The 19,807-nt window shown below is 51.3% G+C and overlaps 1 long non-coding RNA gene across 1 annotated transcript; it reads left to right on the forward strand.

Moving 5' to 3' along the window:
* The first annotated feature begins 10,785 nt into the window (after positions 1–10,785).
* LOC125942916 (uncharacterized) lies at positions 10,786–11,256 on the forward strand. The gene is made up of 2 exons (XR_007465416.1): positions 10,786–11,077; positions 11,165–11,256. It is a non-coding gene; the product is annotated as an uncharacterized LOC125942916 (long non-coding RNA).
* The last annotated feature ends 8,551 nt before the right edge of the window (positions 11,257–19,807 follow it).

A 19,807-nucleotide genomic window follows, 5' to 3' on the forward strand; every position in this document is an offset into this window, starting at 1 on the left:
GACGTCTTGCTTGTCTTGTCAAGACGTCTTGAAGACGGCTTCTAGACCAATGTGTGTTCAGTGGGGGTGATTTTGTCAGCCCCGGGAGCAGTGTTGTGCTGTGAGGCTCGTGCCGCGGCATACACCTCTTCCTCCGTGGTCGGAGCGTCCAGTTCTGGTCTTGGTTCCCCTTCGTATTTTAGGAGGCAGGGTCATATGGGGTCGCTACACAGGTATCTGGTTTTTAGGGTGTCAATCAGATCCTGGTCATTTCCGGGGAATTTGTGAGCTGTACTGAAGGCACTGGGCCACGGTGCTGGTGAAGAAAGAAGAAGACAAGCAACGCTTGCTCGCCCGCTTCGCCATAACTCCCTTTGACTTGTTTCGGTCTACCGTTACAACGCTAGATCGAGTGCCGCTAGACAAACATCCCCATTGCATCTGGTGGAGGCGCTGGGTTTCTCGTCCACATCCTGGAACTCCGCAGTCGGACGCTACCACCAGCTTCTGCGATGAATGGTCCCGGACCGTCCCAGGCTGCTGCTCCCGTACCCCCGACCATTGTCTGCCCTGGCGTCATCCAGCAGCGCGATCCTGCTATTTTTAGCGGAGCAGAGGACCTCGACGTCGAGGACTGGCTCGCCGAATATGACTGTGTAAGCGCATATAATAAGTGGGCCGACCGCGACAAGCTCATTAATGTAGGTTTTTGTTTGACGGGCGTGGCGAACCTATGGTTCAGAAATCATGAATCCAGTTTTAACACCTGGTCCGTTTCACGAGCACTTTGACTGAGGTCTTCGGCCGTCCCGCCGTTCGCCACCTTCGTGCTGAGCAGCGATTGCGTGGTCGCGCTCAACGCAATGACGAGAGCTTTACCAGCTACATTGAAGACGTGCTCTTGCTCTGCAGGCGCGTCAACTCATCCATGGACGAAGCTGACAAGATCAAGCACGTCATGAAAGGCATCGTTGACCACGCCTTCCAGATGCTTGTCGCCAAGAGTCCCCAGGCGGTTGCCGAGGTAATTCAGCTCTGTCAGCAGTACGACGAGCTGCGCAAGCAGCGTGCCTCAACACGTTGTGCTGCTCATCAGGATACTGCGGATCTCGCTCCCTTGGATTTCAGCCGCGACGCTACCGACATTTCTGCTTTAATGCCGCAAATAAAGCAGTTCATCCGCCAAGAAGTCGCGCGGCAACTGTCTCTGGCGACTAGCCCTCCTGAGCCGGTGACATCCTTGGCTCCTTCGCTTCGTCACGTGCTTCAAAGTTCAAACGCAAGTTGCTGAGGCGCTACCACCTGCCCCTCATCCGCAACCCGTTGTTGGACCACTGACGTACGCTAACGTTGTCGCCCGGCCTTATGTTCCTCCGGCTCCTGACACCTACCGGACCATCGGAACTTTCCATGTACCGCCACCACCTTCACGTACGGTTCCGGTTCCTTACTCGACCGCTGGAGCCCCTGTCGTCAACCCGTGGCGCACACCTGATAACCGGTCAATATGCTATTCCTGTGGTTTCCCGGGCCACGTAGCACGTTTCTGCCGCCGTCGCAACTACCGTTTCCCTGATAGTGGGAGCGCCTCCAGCTACATGCCTGCTCGACTTCCGCGTCATGATGTGTCTAATCTTCCTCCGGACTCGTCTTCTAGTCGCCGCCCCTTCGATTCACGCCGGTCGCCCTCCCTACGTCGCCGAACCCTTTCCCCCATGGTTCGTCGACTGAGTCCAGCCCGCGAGGAAAACTAACAGTCGCAGTTCCCGAGGCCAGAACTGCATTTACGTCGAACATTTCAAGGCCTCATTTTTCTCCTGCGAACGAAATTGAACTGTCCGTAGATGGCGTCACCGTACACGCACTTATTAACACCGGAGCCGCCTTTTCTGTTATTAGTGAAAAGTTTTGCCGCAATTTGAACAAAGTGACCACTCCACTTACCTATCTATCGCTGCATACGGCAACCTCGCATCGCATTCAGCCTTCAGCATCATGAACAGCTCGGGTCATCATTCAAGGCGTTTTGTATGTTGTCGAATTTGTTGTCCTATCCCGTTCCTCGCACGACGTCATTCTTCGATGGAATTTCCTATCTGTAAATCAAGCTGTTGTCGACTGCGCTCGTGCCGAACTTACGTTGTCAGTGCCGTGCTTTGACCCTGACGACCGCCATTCTACTAAAGTTGTTGCTGCCTCGGACATCGACATCGCACCTTTCTCAGCCGCTCTGGTCCCTGTGTCGTGTGACTTTGTCGCGAACTCATCTGTTTTGTTTACGCCGTCAGCCTCTTCTGCAAGCCGTCGGAACCTTCTGCTTCCTTTTGCTATCGTCACTTTTTGCGGCGGTTCTGCTGCCCTTTACGTGTGCAATCCCTCCGCGTGCACTTCATCCATACTCCGCGGCGAGTGCCTGGGGAGCTCTGAATATTTCGACTGCGTCCTCCCGGCTACCATGTTTGACGATGCGGCATCACTTCCGCTTTGCGCCGTCACTCCTCCTGGCGCGACCGATGCCCCTGTGGACGTCTTCGCTCATGCCGTTGACTCGGCACTCACACCTGTCCAGCACGTGGAAATTATCAAGCTCCTCCAGCGTTTTAGGGCCTCATTCGACATTGGCCAACCGTCCTTGGATCGAGCGTGAACAGTCGTTCACCATATCGACACCGGTCAACAAACCCCTTTGCGCCAGCGTCCGTATCGTGTGTCGGCCGCTGAACGCCAGATCATCGACCAGCAGGTTGACGACATGCTGCAGCGTGGCATCATCCAGCCCTCTAACAGTCCCTGGACATCTCCGGTTGTCCTCGTTAAAAAGAAAGACGGCTATATAAGGTTCTGCGTCCACTATCGCCACCTTAACCGCATAACGCGCAAAGATGTCTATCCTCTGCCGCGCATCGACGATGCCTTGGACAGCCTACAGGGCGCGGAATTCTTTTCCTCACTGGATCTGCGCTCCGGGTACTGGCAAGTGCCGATGGCAAAGGCCGATCGCCAAAAGACAGCCTTTGTAACACCTGATGGCCTATATGAATTCACCGTCATGCCCTTCGGCCTCTGCAACGCGCCTGCCACTTTTGAACGAATGATGGACACCATTCTCCGACGCCTGAAGTGGAACACGTGCCTTTATTACTTAGATGACATTGTAGTTTTTTCTACCGACTTTGCGTCACACCTCAGCCGCCTCGAGCAAGTCCTTGCGTGCCTCACCGCTGCAGGACTGCAGCTAAAGTTGAAGAAATGCCACTTCGGCGCTCTTAAGCTTACTATTCTCGGTCATGTGGTCTCAAAAGACGGTATCCTTCCGGACCCTACGAACCTTAGTGCCGTGTCTGCGTTCCCCAAACCAACTACCCTGAAAGAGCTTCCCAGCTTCTTCGGCTTATGCTCGTATTTTCGACGCTTCGTCCGCAACTTTGCCTCCATAATCGCCCCCTTGACCGCGCTTCTTACCGGCCGTTCTGAGCTAGCGGACTGGTCCCCGGCATGTGACGATGCATTTCAAGAAGTGCGCCGCCTTCTCACTTCACCGCCAGTACTGCGCCACTTCGATCCCTCTGCTCCAACTGAGATTCCCACGGACGCTAGTGGTGTCGGGCTTGGCGCTGTTCTTGCACAGCGCAAGAATGGCTTCTATGAGTACGTCGTAGCGTATGCCAGCCGCACCCTTACCAAAACTGAGGCGAACTACTCAGTTACTGAAAAGGAATGTCTGGCCATTATTTGGGCTATCGCAAAATTTAGACCTTACGTGTATGGGCGCCCTTTTGACATCGTGACCGACCATCATGCCCTATGCTGGTTGTCTCACTCGTTGGGCATTACGCCTACAAGAATACGACATCCTTGTTGTTTATCGCTCACGCCGAAAGCATTCCGACGCAGACGCTCTTTCCCGGTCACCCCTGTCACCTGATCCTATCTGCTCGTCTATTTCCGCCTGCGGTGCCTTCGCCGTCAACATTTCCGACATGCCATCAGAGCAGCGCAAGGACCCATTGATCTCTTCGCTTCTAGACTTTCTGTCTAGCCGGTCACCAGCGCCGATCTCTCGGACGCTCTGTCGCCAAGCCATGCACTTTATTATTCGGGATAACCTGCTTTACCGTCGCAACTACAACTCCAGCGGCCGCAAGTGGTTGCTTGTTATTCCCCGACACCTCAGCTCCGACATCTGCGCCACTTTCCACGATGACCCACAATGCGGCCACGCTGGGGTATTGAAGACATACTCTCGCCTCCAGGTTCGGTACTACTGGCGCGGTATGTACTGTTTCGTTCACCAGTATGTACGCTCATGCCCCCTGTGCCAGCGCCGCAAGACGCCACCTGAACATGCTGCCGGCCCCTTGCAGCCTTTACCATGCCTCGCTCGAGCGTTCGACCGCGTCGGCGTTGACCTATACGGTCCGCTTCCCAGCACTACAAGCCGCAACCGATGGGTTCGACCACCTTACACAGTACGCAGAAACTTCAGCCCTGTCATCTGCCATAGCAGAAGACGTTGCTAGTTTTATCCTTCAGAACCTGATATTACGGCATGGAGCACCTCGAGAATTACTGAGCGACCGCGGTCGCGTTTTCTCTCTGACGTCATTACAGCGTTGCTAAAGGAGTGTCGCATCATTCACCGCACTACCACGGCATACCATCCCCAAACTAATGGCATGACAGAGCGTTTTAATCGCACCCTTGGCGACATGTTGGCCATGTATGTTTCAACTGACCACTCGAATTGGCATCGGATTCTGCCTTTCGTAACATACGCATACAATACTGCAACGCAAAGCACCACTGGATTTTCACCTTTCTTTCTTCTTTACGGACACGAACCTTCATGCACAATGGACACAATTCTACCCTACCGGCCGGATGCTTCGGAGTCGACGACTGTTTCCCGAGCGGCTGCATACGCCAAAGAATGTCGCCAGCTCGCTCGCTCGTTCACATCCCAGGACCAGTGGCGCCAAAAGCATCACCACGATGTGTCCACTACGGCTACATCCTTTGCTCCCGGCTCACTGGTCTGGTTGTGGCTGCCGTCTACTCCACCGGGCCTTTCCTCCAAGCTGCATTCCAAATACTATGGTCCCTATCGGGTACTGCGACAAACATCCGCAGTCAACTACCTCATCGAGCCGATGGACGCGTCTTACGACCAGCGTCGTCACGGCCAGGAAATTGCCCACGTCTCCCGCCTCAAGCAGTGCCACGACCTGCTTCTCCTGCCCCCAGGTCGCCAGGATGGCTCCTCTTTCGGTGGGGAGTGATTGTACTGAAGGAACTGGGCCACGGTGCTGGTGAAGGAAGAAGAAGACAAGCAACGCTTGCTCGCCCGCTTCGCCATAGCTCCCTTTGACTTGTTTTGATCTACCGTTACAACGCTAGATCGAGTGCTGCTAGGCAAACATCCCCATTGCAGAGCGATTTCTTGAAGCATCCGACTGGTTGTCGATTTGGCATTGTCGGGCTCGATCAGGCAACGCAGGAGAGCCCACGTCTTCGCCGTACTCAGGGCACCCTTGAGCGAGGTACAAAACTGTACCCTGTTTTTATGCGTTAGCTTGATCGCGTAATATCTAGCTTCTTCTGTTATATGCGCGATTCGTAGACGGAGTCTCCGGTTTAACCGCTGTCGCTTCCACCGTTTGAGGAGGCCCTCACGGCTTCCAAGTTCCCACAGTTGTAAGAGCCGGCGGTCGACTTCGGGCGTCTCGACCGTGCGGTGGATGGCTTTGGTGGTTTGGATGTGGGCGTCTCGGAGGTGCTGCATCCATTCCGCTATGTCCGTTATACCACTTTCGGGCGGGGGGTACTGCCTGTACGCCTCCCAGACCGTGAGCCTAATTTCTCCAATTGTTCTCTTGAGTTTCGGGGTGGACACCGTGATGCTGAGGATTTAGTGATCGCTGCCCAGTGTTTCGCCCAGGTGCGTCCATGAGTATTCCCTTACGTTTTTGACAAATGACAGGTCCGGAAACGTGTCTCTACTAACACTGTTGCCTACTCGGGTTGGTTGGAGGAGGTTGGTTATCAATTCGAGGCCCGTTTGGTCAACCGCATCGATGAGCGACCTCCCCTTCTGCGTGTCTTGTTGGTAGCCCCAAGCCGTGTGTCTAGCGTTCATATCTTGTCACAGACCCCGTGAACGAGATGCAAACGCCGGACCAAATTCCAAAGCCGACTTATCAGCTTCCGAAAATAATCCCACGAAAGCAAGGACAATTAAGAATGGGCCCTCTGGTGCGCCAGCGAACGCCGGTTGTTGTCCAAAGACAGAGTCAGAGCCCAGAGTTGTCGAACACAACAAAATATATTCTTCACACAAGGCAGTTACACACACACTTGCTCACTTAGGCTAGACACAACACAATACAAATCAGATGGGTACTCACAAAACACAGGAAATAATTAACGACAAGCACTAAGGGTCCATCACGTAAAGTGCAAAATGAATAGGAACACTAAGTGTCCAATCGTATTCACCGTGCTGGCCAGACGATCTCGGCGTAGCTCGGGGCAAATCTCGACGAAGGAACTTCTTCCGGAAATGCAGACGCTCGATGAACTCGTCGACTAGCTTGTCGAGGAATCCCCTTCTTCCGCAGACGCTCAGTCTTCACGTTACATCTCTTTACCGGAGCGGTCTGGTATCAACTGACCTCTTCTGATTCTCGCACGCCGTTTTTATAGCCTCCGACGGGGTTCTCGAACCTTCCTATCGGAGTCGTGATCCCATAGCATGGCCAAAGCCTGGGAATCTCGTAGTCTTTTCTCGTACGTTCGACCGCCGCCGTCGGAGTGTCGTCGAGGGGGTGGTGAGTCATCCTGTTGGCACGCGCTCACGCTGTAGCAATCTCTTTCTCGACTCGCCGGGTGAGAAGGTGTCTCGGCGCGTGCGTGTGCTCTCTCCCTCTCTCCAGTTACCGTCGCTTCGTCATGGTTTTAGACGTCTAGACTCCGTTTGTCACGTCGGCTGTTTGAGGCATATTCGCTCTCCACCTCTGTTGAAGTTGCCGTGGGGCCGGCGTGTTCTTTCGCTGGCTTGCTTGACACGCGGCGCGCGCTTTAATTAGGCGCTCTTTTGTGACACTGCCCCCCAATTTAAGAATATTATGCAATAATATTCAAGAAAAAACAAAAGAAGCGCGCACAAGAGTCCACTACGCACGAGTCCGTAAGTCCATAAATCAGTCCACCACAATTCACACGTCACTTCACCACATCGAGTACAAAAACAAGCCACACAAGTACACTTGAACTACACATTAACACATCTATCGGGTAACAAGTACACTTGTGCTATACAATAACACATCCATCGCATAACAATTACACTTGCACTACACGATAGCACATATCTCGCGTAACAAGGCAAACATACGAAATATAACATGTGCAGCAAGTATACAAAACTATGACAGGGTAGTTTACAGAACACAAGCAAACACTATGCCCATGATGCATAAATAAACACTCGGTGCACTCAATCAAAACGCTTGGTACCACACATAATCGTCAACAGTTCTTAAATTTAAATTTCCTGTCCTTGGTTTTTCGGTGGTAGTGTTTCGCGTGGTTATGAGTCCCGGTCGGTTTATTTTCGGAATTGGGAGTGGAAAGGACCTGGAAAGGCCTTGCCTGTGCCGTCGCTCGAGTTCGGAAGACAGCTGCCGCATTGTTCTCGTCAGCAGTTGATGTTTTTCCGCGACCTTCTTCGATGGTCGAGGGTTCGATCTTCGGTGATTCCTTCAAAGGTTTAGGGTCGTCTGGGCCTCGAACTCCCTCGATGTTCCCTATGATTAAGTCATACAGTGGACTCTCCATACAAAAAGCAGTGACATTCCCACTGTAGTATGGGGTCTCGACCTCAATGTTGGCTTCGGCAAGCTTCCTAGCCGTACCATCGACCAGGTAAACTAAACTTGTTTCGTCTGTGAGGTCTTCGTCTTTGACTAAGTCCCTTCGAACGATCACTGTGCTGGTGCCGGTATCTCGTAACACCGTAATTTGTTTTTCTGCCATTTTTCCGACACGCACAGGCATTTCCTTAACGGGAAATTCTGGGCGTTGTGTCATCACCGCATTAACGACTGGAATTCTTTTTCCGTCTCGGAGTTCTACAAAGTGGTCGTTTACGTCTTTTTGTTGTTTTAGCGGGGCATACACACACGATGCCTGGGAAGCTTCTTTCCCTCCGTTGCGACATGTATCGGCTTTGTGCCCAGTTCGCCCACATTTAAAACATTTGACCTCGTTGGGGCACGTAAAATTGGTCCGACGATTGTTAGCATGGTGGCCCAGTCGGTTACAGAGATAACACCTCGGAACAGGCTTCTGAGAGTTTCTCCTTTCATCGAACGTCGGTTTCTTTGCGTCCCCTGGTTCCTCTTTTTTGATCTTGGAGAGATTGGTGCCTCCCTGTGCTTCCAAAAATTGGTCTGCCAATTCCGACATATCTTGAAGCGATTTAGCTTTCCGTTCTTTCAGATAGAGTGACAGGCTCGGGTGGCAACTGATGAGGAACTTCTCCTTGATCAGAAGCTCTCTAAGCGCACCATACTCCTGTGCAGTCTCTGAAAGTTCGGTCCACCTATCAAAATAGTGGCTGAGCCGCGCGGAAAATTGCGTTCCAGTCTCGCCATCACCAGGCTTTCCAGTCCTAAACTTATCTCGGAAGCCTTCTAGGGTGAACCCAAATCTCTTTAGCAGAGCAGCTTTCACCCTTCCATAATTAGAGGCATCGGTTGGCGTCAGCCTACCGTACACGCCAAGTGCTTCGCCACTCAAACACCTGCTCAACGCAGTGGCCCATTCATCCTCTGACCAATTCTGGCTTTTAGCAACTGTCTCAAATCTGTGCAAGTGAGCACCCAAGTCATCTTTTCTTTCATCGAATGCCACAAGCAGTTTGCTTGGGTTCAGACGGAAGCTAGTTTCTTCCCTTTCAGTGCTATCGACTCTTGCCTGGGCGGAAGCGTCTGCGCACTGCTGTAAACGAAGTCGTTCGAGTTCTAACTCGCGTTGTCTTTCTCTTTCTCTCTCGGCTATTTCAGCTTCTCTCTGTTGCTCCGTCGCCTCTCTTTCTTCTTGGGCCTGTTCAGCTGCTAGCTTCTCTCTTTCTACAGCTTATTTTTCCTTCTAACTAACCCACTTCCGTAGTTCAGCTCCGGAAAGACCCATCTTCTCACCAAAGCCAACTAATTACTCGAGATCCTTGATGCCCTTCAAAAACTAGCCATGTGCAAAATATATCTGCCTAGATTTCAACTATCGAACTCCTCTCTGCACACAAGCTAGCGAAACGTGGTGCAACACTCAAAATCGTTTACAATAACAATGTAAATGACCCTAGGCTCTTTCTCCCTACTATGGACACACAATTTGCACCAGAAAGGTCCTGCCGTGGACGTCAGAAATATTGTCACATAACCGTGAACGAGGCGCAAACGCCGGACCAAATTCCAAAGCCGACTTATCAGCTTCCGAAAATAATCCCACGAAAGCAAGGACAATTAAGAATGGGCCCTCTGGTGCGCCAGCGAACGCCGGTTGTTGTCCAAAGACCGAGTCAGAGCCCAGAGTTGTCGAACACAAAAATATATATTCTTCACACAAGGCAGTTACACACACACTTGCTCACTTAAGCTAGACACAGCACAATACAAATCAGAAGGGCACTCACAAAACACAGGAAATAATTAACGACAAGCACTAAGGGTCCATCACGTAAAGTGAAAAATGAATAGGAACACTAAGCGTCCAATCGTATTCACCGTGCTGGTCTTTAGAGTCAGACGATCTCGGCGTAGCTCGGGGTTAATCTCGAAGAAGGAATTTCTTCCGGAAATGCAGACGCTCGATGAACTTGTCGACTATAGCTTGCCGGGGAATCCCCTTCTTCCACAGACGCTCAGTATTCACGTTACATCTCTTTACAGGAGCGGTCTGGTCCCAACTGACCTCTTCTGATTCTCGCACGCCGTTTTTATAGCCTCCGACGGGGTTCTCAAACCTTCCTATCGGAGTCGTGATCCCGCAGCATGGCCTGGGAATCTTCTAGTCTTTTCTCGTACGTTCGACCGCCGCCGTAGGAGCGTCTTTGAGGGGGTGGTGAGTCATCCTGTTGGCGCGCGCTCATGCTGTAGCAATCTCTCGACTCGCCGGGTGAGAAGGTGTCTCGGCGCGCGCGTGTGCTCTCTCCCTCTCTCCAGTTACCGTCGCTTCGTCGTTGTTTTAGACGTCTAGACTCCGTTTGTCATGTCGGCTGTTTGAGGCATATGCGCTCTCCCCCTCTGTTGAAGTTGCCGTGGGGCCGGCGTGTTCTTTCGCTAGCTTGCGTGACACGCGGCGCGCGCTTTGATTACGCCCTCTTTTGTGAGATATCTCCCACCACTACGAGCGGTTACTGGCCGCCACAGCAGCCTGTGCGCCCACCTCACCAATATCTCCATCAGTCTCAGCCCGCTGCTGTCAATCCATGGCGCACCCACGACAACCGCCCTATCTGTTATTCGTGCGGCCTACCTGGGCATGTAGCACGGTTTTGCCGCCGGCGCGGATGGTATCCTTCGGATTCTCCGAGGGCGCAACGCAGCGGTTTCGACTCTCCGTTCCGTTCCGATCCTGCCGCTAGACGTCAGACTCTGGAGTTTTGCAAGACACGTAGCGCCACCTGTCGGTGCGAAGAGGTAATAATTGAGCAGTGCAAAGTCCGACTCCCTTGCTAAGTTGCCTAAGCAGCTAGCGAGTGCGAAACAACGATTTAACTTAATTTTGGTTCATATTGCGAATGTTTTGCGCATTTAACAGCCAGAATGAGAGCTATGAATTTCTCCGCTAGTCGGACGTGCCGCCGAACTGCCGTAAAGTTCTTGTTGGCTCACTCCTTCTATGGCGATGGCGAGAACGACGGCAACCGCGACAGCTCCGCGCGCTACGAAGAAACGCCGCAATCGACGTTACTGTTGCGTTGTAAATTGCCATGAACGTGAAGGACTGAATAACAACGTTCAGTTTTACCGATTTCCATCGCGGTCGTATGAAGGAGAAAGGAGAGAGCGCTGGATACGGGCCGTTCGCGTGTTGGGTAAGCGAATTACTCGCATTCTCCACAACACAGCCGCTCACATGAGAAAGTGTGATAATGTTGTTCTGCTGTAATTGTGTTGCGTAGCCCTGACGGGGGACTATGGCAACCAAGCGAAAACTGAGGAATCTGCAGCCGCCTCTTCGTTGGCAACAGAATAAACAAAGTTGTGAACCATCCTGCGTATGTGCCATCGATGTTTCTACCTGTTTACACACGTCCGCCTCCACTTTACTCAGCAAGTGGAACGGAGAGATGTGGCAGGTCAGTTTAACCAAACATTTTGGTTCATTTATGAATTCAAAATCATGTTCCAGGGCATTGTGGTATCGCAAGCTTATTTCTAGTTCCGGCTTTTTCGATACAACGAGCACGTTTCGCAATGCACTGAGTCCTCTTGACAGCGTTTCTTTTCTTTTTTTGTAATCTGAGCAATAAAGTTGCTGTGGGAGCACTGGATGAGTAATCGCGAAGTAACGCACGTGTTTAGAAAAAAAAATGTCGCGTTTATTTACATTAATTTGTGCGCGTGTGTTGTTTTAAGCGTCTGTTGGTTTGTTTTGCCTTCGGTTGTATCCCGCGAAAGCGGACACGCACGTATCTCCATTTGCAGTAAATACAAACGGAAGACAACCGTGAAGAAAACATTCGAAGATGCGCGATAACACGCTCGAACGCCCAGGAAGCGAGAGCTGAAGCGAGGACGCAACTGAAAAGGCGAAGGTCGCCAGGGCCATTCGCCCCTGATAAAGCGAGCTTTGTTCCACTGACCGTAAGCTACATAGCTAACTGACTTAATCATATATATACTTCATCGCTTTCACATTATGTACGTACCCAAATTTAACACATTTAGGCGCTAGAGAACGGACGTCGGAGTGCTTGATGTCGACGTCGTACGATGCTCGCTGTACTTGCGAGTTGCAGCGCGCCGAAATAACACCTGAAACTTCTTTTACATTGTACACGTGCTTCGCTCTGCTCCCTTTCCGAAGCGTGGATGGGCGGAAGAAGCTTTCCAGGTCCTTGATATTTAAGAAACCGCGCCTCAACACAACCGAAAGCGGTGGCTCCATTGTGGCCTATGCAGCTTCGCTTGCGGACAGCTCCCTTTGCACTACTCAGTTTGCGCCAAGGCTGCGATGGGGGCGCTGGTGGCGGGTTTTTCCGCAGCGCCGCCTGGGCAGAGTCTGAAGTCTCTCAGCGCTTCGAAGCCTCACTTCCTGCTTCCCGCACCTTCAATACCCGTCGGTCTCCGTCACCCCGTCGGCGTTCTCTGTCGCCGCTTGTCCGTCGCCCTGAAGCTATCCGAGAGGAAAACTAAGGAACGCAGTTCCGGAGGCAAGAACTGCGATCTCAACAAACTCCACAAGCCCTAATTTATTGCCTGCGAACGTCCATGAAGTTTATGCAGAAGACATTGCCGTTCATGCGCTTGTAGACACGGGAGCAGCAATATCAGTGATTTCGAACCAGCTTCGTCTTCAACTAAGAAAAGTCGCGACGCCATATTCTGCCGTTTCATTACGCACCGCAAGCGCTGGGCCGATTGAACCCTTAGGAAAGTGTACCGTGCGTGTTGTTATAAGTGGAACTTTATACCGTGTTGAGTTCGTTATTCTGCCTCGCTGCTCCCATGCCATGATTTTAGGATGGGACTTTCTGTCATCTCATCATGCCCTTATTGATTGTGCCCGTGCTGAACTCGCTCTATCGCCATTCGGCACCAACGTTTTTGAAGATACTGATGGCGCTTCCGGTCGTGTGTTCGTCACCACCGACACCGAGATTCCTCCATACTCTGCCGCACTTGTACCCGTTTCCTGTGTTGGGTTTTCCGACTCTATTGTTCTTTTCACGCCGTCTAAACTTGTTGCTCGCCGTCACCCCTTCTTACTCCCTTTTGCCCTTCTTGCCGTTCGACAAATTTCCAGCGCACTCTATGTCTCGAACCTGTTTCCTTGCCCTGCTAGCCTGCTACACGATGAGTGTCTTGGTTATGCTGCTGCAATCAAACCAAGCTTCCTTTATGATGTGCCTGACGACCCGGCTTCTCCTCAGGTTGACGCTATGGCCCTTCAAGTTTCTCCTCCGACACTGCCATGTGACCCAACATTTTCTCGATGTATTGACCCCAACCTCACTCCAAGTCAGCACGCCCAGATCGTCGATCTCTTGACCGCTTCCGCACGTCATTCGACCTACAACCATCTCGCTTAGGCCGTACTTCCGCTGTTGTGCATCACATCGACACCGGCAACCATGCGCCTTTACGCCTGAGGCCGTATCGTGTATCCGCCACGGAGCGTTGCTTCATCGCTGAGCACGTTGGAGACATGCTCCAACGCGGTGACATACAACCTTCGCACGGTCCATGGGCTTCTCCTGTAGTGCTTGTCAAAAAGAAAGATGGCACAATTCGCGTTTGCGTGGACTACCGGCGCCTCAGATCACCAGAAAGATCACCCCGCATTGACGACGCGCTAGACTGCCTCCAGGGCGCCGAATTCTTCTCATCTTTAGCCTTACGATCCGGGTACTGGCAAGTGCCAGTGGCTGAGTCAGAATGTCCAAAAACGGCCTTCATCACACCCGACGGTTTATTTGAATTCACCGTGATGCCATTTGGCCTGTGTAACGCACCTGCCACATTTGAAAGAATGATGGACATCTTGCGCGGCCTCAAATGGCAGATATGCCTGTGTTATCTGGACGACATCGTTATCTTTTCACCGGACTTTCCTTCTCACTTACTTCGACTTGAACGCGTCCTCAAATGCGTCGCCGATGCTGGCCTCCAGCTTAACTTGAAGAAGTGTCGCATCGCTGCCCGGCAGCTAGTCATCCTCGGCCATGTCGTGTCGAAAGAAGGTGTACTCCTTGATCCAGCGAAACTACAAGCTGTTGCCCAGTTTTCACGACCAAAGACCTTGAAAGACCTGCGCAGCTTCATTGAGTTAGCGTCATGCCTCCGCCGTTTCATCCGCAATTTTGCCACCATAATAGCACCTTTAACGCAGATTCTTGGTGGTGACCACAACCTTTCGACCTGGTCACCGGATTGCGATGCCGCATTCACGAAGCTGCGTCGTCTCTTGACGTATATCCCCCAATCCTGCGCCATTTCGACCCAAGCGCTCCAACAGAAATCCACACGGATGCCAGTGGCGTCGGCCTTGGTGCCGTTCTCGCTCAGAGAAAGGCTGGCTTCGATGAGTATACGTCGTCGCCTTCGCCAGTCGTGCGCTCACTAAACCTGCATCAAACTATTCTGTAACTGAAAAAGAGTGCCTGGCTATAATTTGGGCCATAAACAAATTCCGCCCGTATCTGTATGGCCACCCATTTGACGTGATTACTAATCACCATTCGCTGTGCTGGCTGTCATCCTTAAAAGAACCATCCGGTCGTCTTGCTCGATCGGCGCTTCGATTGCAGGAGTACGACATTCGAGTGCTGTACCGTTCTGGCCGAAAGCACTCGGATGCGGATGCCTTGTCTCGTTCGCCACTAACAGACTAGGTTACCTCCCCGAAGGCCCCATTGTCCGAGTCTTCCCTTGCTGCCACGGATATCCTTCTGGAGCAGAAGAAAGACCCTTGGATTTTGTCAATGCTCAGTTTCTTGAACACCCCATCGACAACCACTACCAATCGCGCCTTACGTCGCCAAGCACATCACTTCTCCATTCGTGACGGGCTCTTGTACCGTCGTAACTACCTCCCGGACGGCCGCAAATGGTTACTTGTCACCCCTCGGCATCTACGTTCGGATATTTGTGCAGCGTTCCACGACGATCCCCAGTGCGCACATGCATGTACTAAAGACTTACGCGCGTCTACGCCTTCGCTACTACTGGCGAGGGATGTATCGATTCATCCGTCATTATGTCCGCTCCTGTCTCGTTTGCCAACGCCGCAAAGATCCCCCTCGTCGTTCAACCGCTCCATTGCAGCCTTTGCCTGGCCCAGCACGTGCTTTTGATCGAATAGGTATCGACATTTATGGACCTCTGCCTACCACATCAGACGGCAACCACTGGGTAATCGTGGCCATCGACCATCTTACGCGCTATGCGGAAACTTTCCCTTTGTCCAGCGCTTCTGCACGTGACGTCGCCTGGTTTCTCCTGCGCCACATCATACTTCGCCACGGAGCTCCCAGGGAATTACTCAGTGACAGAGGCCGCGTCTTCCTCTCCGACGTCATCGAGGCTCTTCTCAAAGAATGCCGCACCATTCATCGCACCACTACTGCATACCATCCGCAGACTAATGGCATGACCGAGCGATTTAATCGAACTCTTGGTCACATGCTGGCCATGTACGTTGCATCGGACCAAACAAAATGGGACCATGTTCTACCATTTCTGACCTACGCTTATAATACCACCACGCAGACTCCCACGGGATTTTCGCCCTTCTTTCTCCTGTACGGACGTGAACCTTTTTTCACAATGGACACTACCCTTCCGTACCGCCCTGACAACACAGAAACCACTACCTTGTCTGAAGCTGCAGCACACGCAGAAGAATGTCGCAAGCTATCGCGTATATTTACGTCCGAAGACCAGCAACGCCAGAAGCACCTTCGAGAAACTTCCCATGCTCCTGCATCCTATGCTCCTGGCTCGTTAGTGTGGCTTTGGGTTCCAGCCCCTACCCCTGGACTGTCACCGAAACTCGCGTCAAAGTACCAGGGCCCATACCGCGTGATCAGCCAAACGTCTCCAGTCAACTATATCGTCGAACCCCTCGAGCTATCTTTGGATCATCGCCGTCGAGGACGCGACATTGTGCATGTCCAGCGTCTCAAGCCGTACTATGATCCGCCTGTGTTGTGCTACCCCTAGGTTGCCAGGACGGCTTCCTTTTCAGCGGGGGACATAACTGTACTGTGAAATAGGGAGCAGTGGGGATGTGGCTATGGGAGCGAGAACGACGACGAGAAAGATAAACCTTGTTTCGGTGCTCGATCGGCTGTGTTACTTCTCGCTGCTCTATCGTGCTAGTCGCGAACGCTTACTTCCAAAGTGCTTCGCGACAATATATATATATATATATATATATATATATATATATATATATATATATATATATATATATATATATATATATATATATATATATACAGGATGTTTCAGCGAACACTTTCAAAATTTATTTAAGGTTGCCTGTGGCAGATAGCCCAATTCTAGTTAATGAGCTTGTCTACTCGAAGAGGCGGACATTACTTGCACAAAAAATTTAAATGCATAATCGACTGATCAACAAAAATTCACTAATTAAGTTTTTAGCTAATTACCTGATGGCCCATATTGCAATTGACAAATTGTAGCCGTGGTGTTCATAGGGCGGATCCAGTTGGAATTAATTCTCAGGATGACATCAGTTTCGAGATATTAATTCCCGAAATTTGCAGAGAAATGCATTGACGTTCCAGTTAAGTTCGTGCTTCAAGGCATAAAGCGACGTTTTGTTAAGAACCTAACTGGAACGCCAATACATTTCTCCGCAAAATTCGGGAATTAATATCTCGAAACTGGTGTCATCCCGAGAATTCCTTCCAAGTGAATCCGTCTTGCGAACTACACGGCTACAATTTGTAAATTGCAATATGGGCCATCAGGTACTTAGTTAAAAACTTAGTGATTTTTTTTAATTATTCGATTATGCATTTCAATTCCTTGTGCAAGTAATGTCCGCCGAGTAGACCAGCTCATGAACTTGAATTGTGCTATCTGCCATATGAATTTTTGAAAGTGTTCGCTGAAACACCATATATATATATATATATATATATATATATATATATATATATATATATATATATATATATAGGTTTGGCCTGCTATGCACATTATTTCTGCGAATGAGAGTTTTCTGTGTAGTATTTACTAATAAGTGTGTTTGTTACTGCAATACACGTGCGCCGGCAGTTCTCACAATACACGTCCGGTCGGGAGTTCTCACTTTTTCAATTAGTGCATTTAGAATATTTGTTATTTCTTCCCTTACATATATATCGTGAATATTGAAAGACGGAAGACTACCAGGAATGGCAGCACTGGCAGACCCGTTTATTCCGCAGGCACGGCCCAGGCTCAAACACGAAGAAGAAGAACAGGGATGATGATGGCTATATACAAATGAGAACGATGAAGTACGTTAAATGTGCTTACACTAACTACCCCCCCCCCCCCCTCGTGGAAGCGGCCGACGTGGCCGCAATCTAAAGATCGGCTGAAAAGGGAATAAAGTGGTTCATGCGGGAGACGTGAACAATTTCTGTACTACGGCGAGGGCGGTCCGCGACGGAGTGAAGCGCAGTGACTGATAGTTCACTGCGGAAGTTTGTTGTAGGGCTGTGTAGGGCCCAATGTACCGGTGAAGGAATTTCTCGAAATGTCCAGGGGTTCGAACCGGCGTCCATAGGAGGACTTGGTCTCCAGGATGAAAGGCGATGTCGCGGCGTTTACTGTCGCAGCGTCGTTTTCTTTCTTCTTGGGTAGCTGCGGTGTTGCGACGGGCAATTTCACGGCAATGCGCGACTCGAGCTGCAAACTCTTCTGGGAGGGAGGTGTTAGGCGAAGCAGGAGAGAAAAAGAATTCGGTGTCGTAGACGGAGGAGGCAGATCGTCCATACACGAGGAAGAAAGGGCTGTAACCGGTAGTTCGTTGTGTCGCAGTAGTATAAGCGAATGTAACAAAAGGAAGGATGTTGTCTCAGTTTGCGTGGTCAGGACGTAAGTACACAGAAATCATGTCAGAGAGCGTTCGGTGGAAGCGTTCAGTAAGGCCGCTGGTTTTCGGGTGATATGTAGAAGTGCTTTTATGCTTCGTGTTAGTCTCCCGCAAGACTTCCTCGAGGACGTGGGACATGAAGGTTTTGCCACGATCGGACAAAATAACGCGCGGAGCACCATGGCGCGAGACTATGGATTGCAAGAAAAAGTTAGCAACCTCAGTAGCAGCACCAGATCGAAGAGGCACAGTCTCGGCGTATCTTGTTAAGTGGTCTACCCCAGTGACGATCCAGCGGTGACCGGAGGGCGTCAACGGCAAGGGACCGAATAAGTCAATTCCAACGAACTCGAAAGGCTCGGTCGGACATGGCAGAGGCTGAAGTAAACCGGTAGGAGGGGATGTGGAGCGTTTACGGTGCTGACACAACGCACACGAGGCAACGTGTTTGGCTACCGTTGTGGACAATCCAGGCCAGAAGCAGCGGGTCTTGATGCGGCCGTAGGTCTTGTGGAAGCCTAAGCGGCCGGCGGCAACGTCATCATGAAATGCTTCCAAAACTCGAGGACGAAGGCAACTAGGTATGACTGGGATCCACTTGCTACCCGTGGGATGATAAATGTAACGACGAAGCAACCCATCTTGAAGGCGAAATTGTCGAAGCTGGCGTCGCAACCGGCCGGTGGGTGGTTTAGTTAGGCCGCGAAGGCGATCAGTGAGAGTTCGACAGTAGGAGTCTGCGTGCTGAAGGGAAGTTAAATCGGAGCGTGAAGAAAGCTGAGCCTGATCCAGTGACATTAGCGTGAGCTGGTAGCAGGCAGGCGTTGCGTCAGCGAGGTGGTAGAGACGGGGAGTGCGCACGATTGATAGAAGGCGAAAGCGGGCATCGAGACAGTGCGTCTGCAGCATGATGACATTTGCCAGACCGGTACGTTATCGTGAAATCATATTCTTGTAAGCGCAGTATCCAGCGTCCCAGGCGTCCTTACATCTTCTTCATAGATGACAGCCAACAAAGGTCGGTGACGATGGTGGTGACGATGGTGAAGTGGCGACCGTAGAGATACGGGCGAAACTTCTGAACGAACCAAACAATAGCCAGGCATTCCTGCTTTGTGATCGTGTAGTTCCGTTTAGATGGCGAGAGGGTCCGGCAGGCATACGCCACAACCTGCTCTTTAGACGCGGGACCCCGTTGCAGGAGCACTGCTCCGATGCCTTGTGCACTTCCGTCAGTGTGGAGTATAGTGGGCGCTCTCTTCACAATGGCGAAACACCGAGCCGGAAGTGAGATGTTCCTTAAGGGCTTGAAATGCCGACTCACGGTCTACGGACCATGTGAAAAAGGCGCCGATTACCAGTAGCTTATGTAGAGGAGCTGCTATTGTAGCAAAATTGCGTATAAAACGGCGAAAGACGCCAGGCCAAGAAAGCTGTGCAATGTTTTCTGATTCGATGGGCAAGGGAATTGAAGCACAGCTGCAATCTTCTCAGAGTCTGGTTGGATGCCGCCTTTTGAAACGACGTGACCCAGAGAGAGAGAGAGGTTTATTTGAAGAAAGGCAGAAAGGTCGGCTTGAGCGTTAGTTTGCTCTGGCCTGCTACTCTACACTGGGGAAGGGGGGAGGGGATAAAAAGAGCGATGAATGATGATGATAAGATTAGGAGGTGCGTATGCACATGTCCATCCCGTTGAGGTCGTACTAGAGCCGTGCATGGAGTCCAGTGGCTTGAAGGAAGGCTATAGTCGCTTCGATGACCACAGCAGTGCTGTTGGCGTCAGGCCAAGGACCTAAGGCAATCTCGTCAGACACTGGTATTTTAGTCACTCTCTGAATAGTATAAATGAGGCTCTGCCGTTCTCGCGCGTACGCTGGGCATGAGCAAAATATGTGCTCAAGTGTTTCTGGCACTGGGCAGTGATCGCCGTTGGGACCCGTGTCCCTGCAGCCGATGTTATGTGTATAACGCCTCGTGAGTAAAACAC

This window comes from Dermacentor silvarum, chromosome 2, assembly GCF_013339745.2.
Source record: "Dermacentor silvarum isolate Dsil-2018 chromosome 2, BIME_Dsil_1.4, whole genome shotgun sequence".
Classification (NCBI taxonomy): domain Eukaryota; kingdom Metazoa; phylum Arthropoda; class Arachnida; order Ixodida; family Ixodidae; genus Dermacentor; species Dermacentor silvarum.